An 8369-nucleotide genomic window follows, 5' to 3' on the forward strand; every position below is an offset into this window, starting at 1 on the left:
AGTGATAGAGATGAAAAATATCTGATTTCCACTATTGAACAATCACTATGTGCTTATCAATCGAAGGACCATATTCCTCCTTCACTGTCTTGCATAAATTTCTTTTTGACATGCCTATGAAATTTAGGACAACCCCACGTACCTCTATTTCGGAGAATAATGAATGATTCTTGAAGCTTACGGATTGAGGATTCCAAATCTCTAATTATCTTCAAAAACTCATGGATGAATCTTGAATTATTTGAGATTCTTGTTTGAAACCCTAGAGAGCATTCTTGATGAATTTTGGTGAAAGTGCATGTATTTAGGTGTATTTGGGATTAAATCCCGTGTTTGGATGAGTTTGGGGCCATGGGGAAATGTCTAGTTTGACTTTAGAATTTAAAATTAGGGACTGGAACGCCGTATAAGGCTTCATGCGACGTGCTGGAAATCGTGATGAGCTACTAGAATTGAGAATTGTCAATTTAAGGCTCATTGCGACCCGGTGGCCAGTCAAACGGGAATGCGGACACTAAAAATGCTCTAACTTCTTCACCGAGTGTCCGTTTTAGGCGAATTTGGTATCGATGGAAAGATAATTCGAAGATATTTCATTTGACATATAGTAGGCCACCCACTTAGTCATATATAATGATTTATGATCGATTGAAATTGACCCAAGTTTCAACGTTCACTAAAACTTGAACGATATGAAAGTTTTTAACCTGTCTTTGAGTTAAGAGACTTCTATGATCTCAATTCATGCTCAACTAGATTCACACACTACATAATTGATTACACACTAAATTTGCATAGGATTCATGAATTTTGCAACCTCTATGTGAAAGAATAACGGTTTACATTCAAGCCTGAAATGTAGGGTGTTACATTATCTCCCCCTTGGGATCATTTGTCCTCGAATGATGGGTAGGGACTTTTTGAAGTATTAAAAGTGTAGAATAAAGAGCGCAGTCTCACATTAAACATTTTTCCTCGACAAAAGATGGAAGGCTAGCAAACAAGCTTCATGATAACCCCTAGCGAAACTTGTAAGCACGAAATATGATATAATGAGACTTTACATAGGGATGATCTTGCACATTAGCTCTATGAATAATAATATTTCAAACATAAGGCTGGGATTTATTTGGTGATCATAGACCGAATTTATATTGGTACTAATAATGAAAGAATATTTTTCGCGGAAGGTAGGGATAGAATCATTCTCCATCTCTCATGATAAAATGAAATAGATATTGCACTTTGAAACACTACTCATCCATGTCCAAACAATAAACAACACACTTCATCACTTCCAACTTACAATTCTTCCATCACACATCTAACCACAAGAGTTTGAGCCTCAGTGCAAAGCGCTTTTTATGTTGAAGCCTAACTCGGAGTAACAAGGTGGTAACTTAAGCTACAGGACCCTATATTATACATCCCTTTAAAGAAATTCTTCACCTCATCAATATCATCAAACACTTGGGTTTTTACTAATCACATAGCACACAGATTTGCGTTTTTAACAGTCACAACATTCAAACCTAATCAACCACACCAACTTCATGGATCTGCACACCAAGACCAACAATTTCAATCACTCTACACATATTTTTCACCATGTTCCTCCTTCTTAGCTAATTCAAACAACAAAATTTCACCTCTTTCTTTTTCCTTTTCACCGATAACCTCAGCTCGAGAATCACATCAAATTTTTAACATTTAAGCATATCTACTCCTCTACTTAACACACCACAACTTTTCTACAGCCACCATTATACTATCATACGGAGGGTCATTAAGAGACTCGAGCATAATTGTCAAGAATGGAAATAACACCATTAAACCATAACTTCTACTCATTGCACTGCTCAAGAAAGGACATGAAATGAAGATATGATAGAATAACCACAAGGTGGTCCATATAGCAAGTCTCTGGATTATAAGTAAAGAGTTATTCAGAAAACACAATACAACATGAATTCCCAAGACAGAGCACAGGGAGAAATATTGTTGCATATATCAAGACAAAATAGGGGAACGAGACGAGATTCCCCTCCTGGATTTGGAAAAATCGGTAAGATAAACTAGGCACCTGACGCGATAGGAGACGTGACGCTTCGAGATGCGTCGAGACACTGGTTTGGCCAATGCAATTACCGATGAGGTGTGCCGATATCGCATTGATCCACTGGTTTTCTTAATTAAACGCATCTCAAACCTGGTCCAAAAAATCTAAAACCTTACTCGAACCACCCCTTTACACTTCTGAACATGAATCAACTCAAAAACTTACTCCTTGGGGTCGAGAAGATCAATTTAAAATTATGAAAGTTAAAAGCTCATAAATATGACTAAATTTTTTAACCATTAGAACAGTTTTTAGGTTACAATCTCTCCATACGTGCCACTAAGAGTGGTATTGAGTCGAGAATGCTACGGACTATTACATCTCAACTAAGACAAGGATTTCCGCTTGAAGCGATTGCTTGTCATTTAAGGAACTGAGATTTTTTCCATAAGTTTACATAAACCTTATCAATTTGGTTAAACCCAACATAGGATGAATCAGTGACATATAGAATCATATTTTCTTAAGACCCACCATGCTGAGAGACATAGATTTTTATGGATCATGAACAACATAACATATGGCCTGAATACATGACAGACTGGATTACTCAGAGACATAATTGCTTCTAGTTTGGAGGTCATATCATAGACATAAGTCCATGGGAAGCTCGAATCATAGGCACAGGCATATCCTGAACAGATGACGTAAGACATTAGCAGAATAATCTCTGAAATGGAATTAGGAGGAGTATGCTTGAGTAAGAATAGACTTATCATGATTTCTCCCCCGCAACGTGTCGAATTGTGAAAAATTTGGGAACTAACTTAATTCCCCATCTCCCCCTTAGATCAAAGTCACACCTCTAGACTTGCAGACATAACCCCACATCAAAATCTGTAGCCACAACCTCCACGAAAATGAGACATCATCATAAAATTCAACTCTAAACTCTCCCTGATGAACTATACTCGGAAGGCCTTGCTTTCCAAAAAAAAAAATGCTACTCTTAACATTCGCTAGCATTAATAGCCAGCACTCTACAACTCTCACTCTCGTGAGTGCAAGCACCCATACTCCTTATCACAAAAGAAGTATCAGTGTATACATGAACTCAAACTTCTCTCATTAATCCCTAATACAAAGGCACTATATTATTTTCTAGGACATTTTCTTCTAAATTTCAGAGTCATCGACTTACGACTAATATTTCCATGTGCATAGACACCCTCACTTCTAAACACTTAACACTCCATCTTTAATTTCCTTAGGATACTATCATTACACCTCAAATTACATAATCAACAACTTAATGAAATCTGTAAAACTATACCGAAGGCACATATTTTTTACCTATATTTCCTAAATTTAACTATAACGAACACCATACAACAACAACAACCCCTGAGTCTTCCTCAAACGCCCCCATACTACAAATTTTAAGAAACACAAACTAGGTACAACATACACTTATACGTATAAAACTTTATTAACAACCTGCTACCTGGGGTTCAACTTATTCCAATATACCCATGTTCTTAACCACTTAATGATTCAACCACAATTCATCATTTTAAAACTAGTCCTCATGTACACATATCCCTCACGATTACCTCTTAAACTTTTTATAAATTTTCAACCTGGGCTCTTTCACAAATCATATCAAGCCTACTAATTCATTCCCATAAATCATACATCATTAATCATAAAATACTATTCTCGCCACCATATTCTACAATCTATAATTCAAGCCTATAGTCTAGCATCCATCGTCTTCCACTAATAACTCAAATCATGGAACATAATATACTAGTCCATCAAATTGGGACATCAACTCTAATTGCTCATTTCATTCAAATACTACCTACAGTGACAATTCCCTCCATGACATCACTATTATAGCTCAAAATTTACTTCATACCTTCTCACATGAAGTACTAGTTTACATCTACTAAGAAAAAGAAGATCAAGGGGGTAAAATCACACAATAAACATGGTCAACCTTAATCTTATATCATACCCAATACAATCTTATCCACTTATACGGCTTCCTCACATCACACTAACTTACTCAAGCACACATTTAGACTACCTTCCAATTCCACAAACAACCATGAGTCTATAATTATAACTTACTGGCTAATCTAGCCATTTTCATGCTTCAACAATTCACCTCCATTACTAACTCTATCTCATACAATAAGATTCGGCTATACATATATTTAATAAATTTCCCTTACCACTTTTATTGCCATTTTGCCTCTAAACCCCCCAGTTCCAACCAACACAAGAACAATAGGAAGAATAACAAATTGCTAGTGGATCGAAATAGGTCACACACGACTTCACTATACTTTGAATTTTTTTACTTTTTTTTATGTTTTGAATAAGGAAATGAAATAAATAACAAAGCAATTATTCTAGTGAATCGAAAGAGCCCCACACGGCTTCACTAGACTATGTTTTCAAGAACACAATGATATCATGATTACAAGAGATAAAAACTTGACACACAATATTAAATGGCTCAAGAATACACATCTTACTCTGTATAAATAAAATTCTGAGTCAAACACTTCCTCCACGAACTACCAAACAATCCACACATGCTACTAGCTACCACATTAGTGTATCACCATAGAGGGGTAAATCATCCTCAAACATCGGTTATTCAACTAAAATATTTATTTACACAAAAGTCATCCTTACTCTAACTTCAAAATTTGTGACTTCACATCACCAAATTCTTGGTCCAACATCACTACCAATAGGTCATGACACCGATACTTAACTTATACTACTACTACTTGGGTGGAATATAGTTCCAACATTTTGTTACACATCATCCCCCTTAAGCGTGACATCTACAACATAAATTCCGAAAGGGACTAGATACACTTAATACCACAGGCTGGAAAGCACGATTTCATCAATATCAAAGTTTACACTAGAATCAATGTACTCTGAAGCACTAACAGACTCTTCTCAAGTCTTTGCACAGTATTTTTTATTTTTATAATCTTTATGGATTAATTAGAAAGGACCATACCATTTAGATTCTAAACATCTGCACCTGATTCACCGCAACAATGAGACACATCTGAGCACATCAAAGAAAAGAATTGGGATAACTTTACTTTCGTATGGACAACACCGTAGCATGAATTAGAGTATAGAAGAGGAACATTCTAACTCCATAGCACGAACTAGAACATAAAGAAAGAGAGACATTCCTAAACGCCTTGTAGCCTCCTGCTTATAAGTGTGGCGTGCTACAAACCCATAAACAAGACTCTACCCGATGTGAGTTTGCAGATGCCCTGGGATAAGCATTCCAAACCATGCTGTGATACTATGTTTGTCACGACCCGATCTGAGGCCCTGACCGTGATAAGCATTCCAAACTATGAAGGCCCGAAACACCCATATCTATTAGGTAATCATGCACATAATTCATATGATAAAAAAATACGAAAGATACACAATATTATGGAAACATGATCACGAGTCTAATAAAATCAAAAATGGAAAATAATGTCCCATAAAATCTATCGACAACTGAAAACAGTCTACGAAATCTCTACTACATGACTAAAACAAACAATTGTCTGAAAACTGGGACAAGGCCCCTAGTACACCCAAAACTATTAAATGATAAATAAACTGCCAGACATCAGGCCTTCCAGAATATAGAAGGCTTACCACTTGACTCTGTAAATCTGTCTGAAGAATCTACTAATTATCTGGACCCCTAGACTGTGCCTCCGAACCTGGGAGGGAAGGGGGTCAATACAAAGTACTGGTATGCAGAGTAATCCAAAACAAAGTAGAGATTTTTATATAAACTAAATGCGAGCTCTTATAAAACACATTATTGCAAAATGATTTCGAAAATACATGGGCATAGTATACTAATTTTTCAACAACAATGCAACACGTCTGAGCTAGGTGGTACACCCTACAATTTCATATTTTCACCAACTATCAAATCTTGGTTGACGCCGAGATTAGAGTATAAGTGAGGGAAAGACACACAAGATCACACAGCAGGGTGTCTCGACCCAATCATGTATGGTAGTGCACAAGATCACAAAGCAGGGCTCCTAACCATAGTCCCAATTTGGGTTGACATAATGTAAGATACACTAGATCACACAACATGGTACCAAGTTCCCGAGTCGGCAAACATGATTTCCAGTGCAGAGTCATTTGGCTCGTGCTTTCTTCGGGTAACCACCTATCGCACAAAATCAATGCATGAAACTTATTTTAATCAATTGCATGCCATACTCTGCAGGGTATCATCATACCCGACTTGCAAGTCATCAATATCACATCAACTTTCAAACTTCTCATACCATTTACCACATGCACATATGTATGACTTTCACACCATTAAAACATATACAACATGGTTCTCAACATGCAATTTTTGAAGAAGTTTAATCATTTATAAGTAATGTCATATCAATTGTAAACCTCATGCTCTCAATGGTTTAACACTAGTATAATATGGGGTATAAACATTATCATGGGGAATTTGGAAATTCACAACTCATGTACATCGCACCCTTTTGAAATGTCAGGTCACATGTTCACAATTCAACTATTTAAATACATTCAAACGAGAAACCCTATGATATCTCAATAATTCTTTCAAAATCATATATCAAAACATGTTATTTGTATCAATTGAAAAACCCCATTTGTAAAAACATATATATACTTGTAAAAATTTAAAGTCTTGCATAAATTCCTTTTTGAAAACATGCCCATAAAATTGAGGACAACCACACGTACCTCTATTTCGGAGAATAATGAATGATTCTTAAAGCTTACGGATTGGGGATTTCAAATCTCTAATTATCTTCAAAAACTCACGGATGAATCTTGAATTATTTGGAATTCTTGTTTGAAACCCTAGAGAGCATTCTTGATGAATTTTGGTGAAAGTGTATGTATTTAGGTGTATTTGGGATTAAATTCCGTGTTTGGATGGGTTTGGGGCCATGGGAAATGTATAGTTTGACCTTAGAATTTAAAATTAGGGACTGGAACACCGTATAAGGCTTCACTGTGAAGCACTAGAAATTGCGATGAGCTACTGGAATTGACAATTATCAATTTAAGGCTCATCGCGACGCGGTGGCCAGTCAAATGGGAACACTGACACTAAAAATGTTCTAGCTTCTTCACCGAGTATCCATTTTAGGCTAATTTGGTATCGATGGAAAGCTAATTCAAAAATCATTAATTTTATATATAGTAGGCCACCCATTTCATCATATATAATGATTTATGATCAATTGAATTTGACCTAAGTTTCAACGTTCACTAAAACTTGAATGATAGGAAAATTTTCAACCCGTCTTTGAGTTAAGGGAATTCTAGGATCTCAATTCATGCTCAACTAGAATCACAAACTACATAATTTATTACACAATAAATTTACATAGGATTCATGAATTTTGCAACCTCTATGCGAAAGAATAATGGTTTACGTTCTAGCCCGAAATGTTGGGTATTACTGTATACCTCACTTATCTTATGTTTTGACAGGTCACTAGTGATAGAGATGAAAAATATCTAATTTCCACTATTGAACAATCACTGTGTGCTTATCAATCGAAGGACCATATTCCTCCTTCACAACTTCCATTAAGGTATTATAACAAAACTCTGGCACCAACGGTTTTTCCTCTATTGCCAGTTGTCTTTTACTGACTAATATATGACATCTACAGGTATGCTGGATATTCGGCATGCTTCCATATAGAAGCTGGTTCACATGGTCACGACACACTTGGAATTTTTAGAGTCCACCAGTTTGAGAAAGTGGTACTATTTTGTTTGACCAGTCCAGATAAAAATGATTCCTACGACATGCACGAGGAGATGATTAAAACCTTGGAGCAATTCTTTTATTAGGTAGGTCTAACTTTATGCAGACGGTTAGTAAGTCTGGGGTTTGGGCCACAAGTGACAAAAGAGTTTTAAAATGAGCTATAGGTGACACAAGTCTTAATAATTGAGTAGAGGTAACAATTACTTTTTTATGGTTTAAGAAAATTTTGGAAATTTCAACATAACGCACAAGTTTTTAAATTTACACTTTGATCTAAATGTTAGTTAATATATAATGGTGAATGCAGGGGAAAAAGACTCCTTTTTCTCTCTCCTCATCCATTGTTATTTTCTCTCTCTTTGATATATTTGTTGTTCATTGTTGTTGTTGCTTTGTTCATCATCTTTTGATTCATTATCATCATCTTATACCACATTATCATCTTCATATTCTTCTTGTTGACCA

The 8369-nt window shown here is 35.9% G+C and overlaps 1 pseudogene; it reads left to right on the forward strand.

Annotated features, from left to right (window-relative positions):
* Window positions 1–7987, forward strand: part of LOC107841690 — a 14980-nt pseudogene extending 6993 nt beyond the window's left edge.
* Window positions 7988–8369: the final 382 nt, after the last annotated feature.

This window comes from Capsicum annuum, unplaced genomic scaffold (assembly GCF_002878395.1).
Source record: "Capsicum annuum cultivar UCD-10X-F1 unplaced genomic scaffold, UCD10Xv1.1 ctg4452, whole genome shotgun sequence".
NCBI lineage: Eukaryota > Viridiplantae > Streptophyta > Magnoliopsida > Solanales > Solanaceae > Capsicum > Capsicum annuum.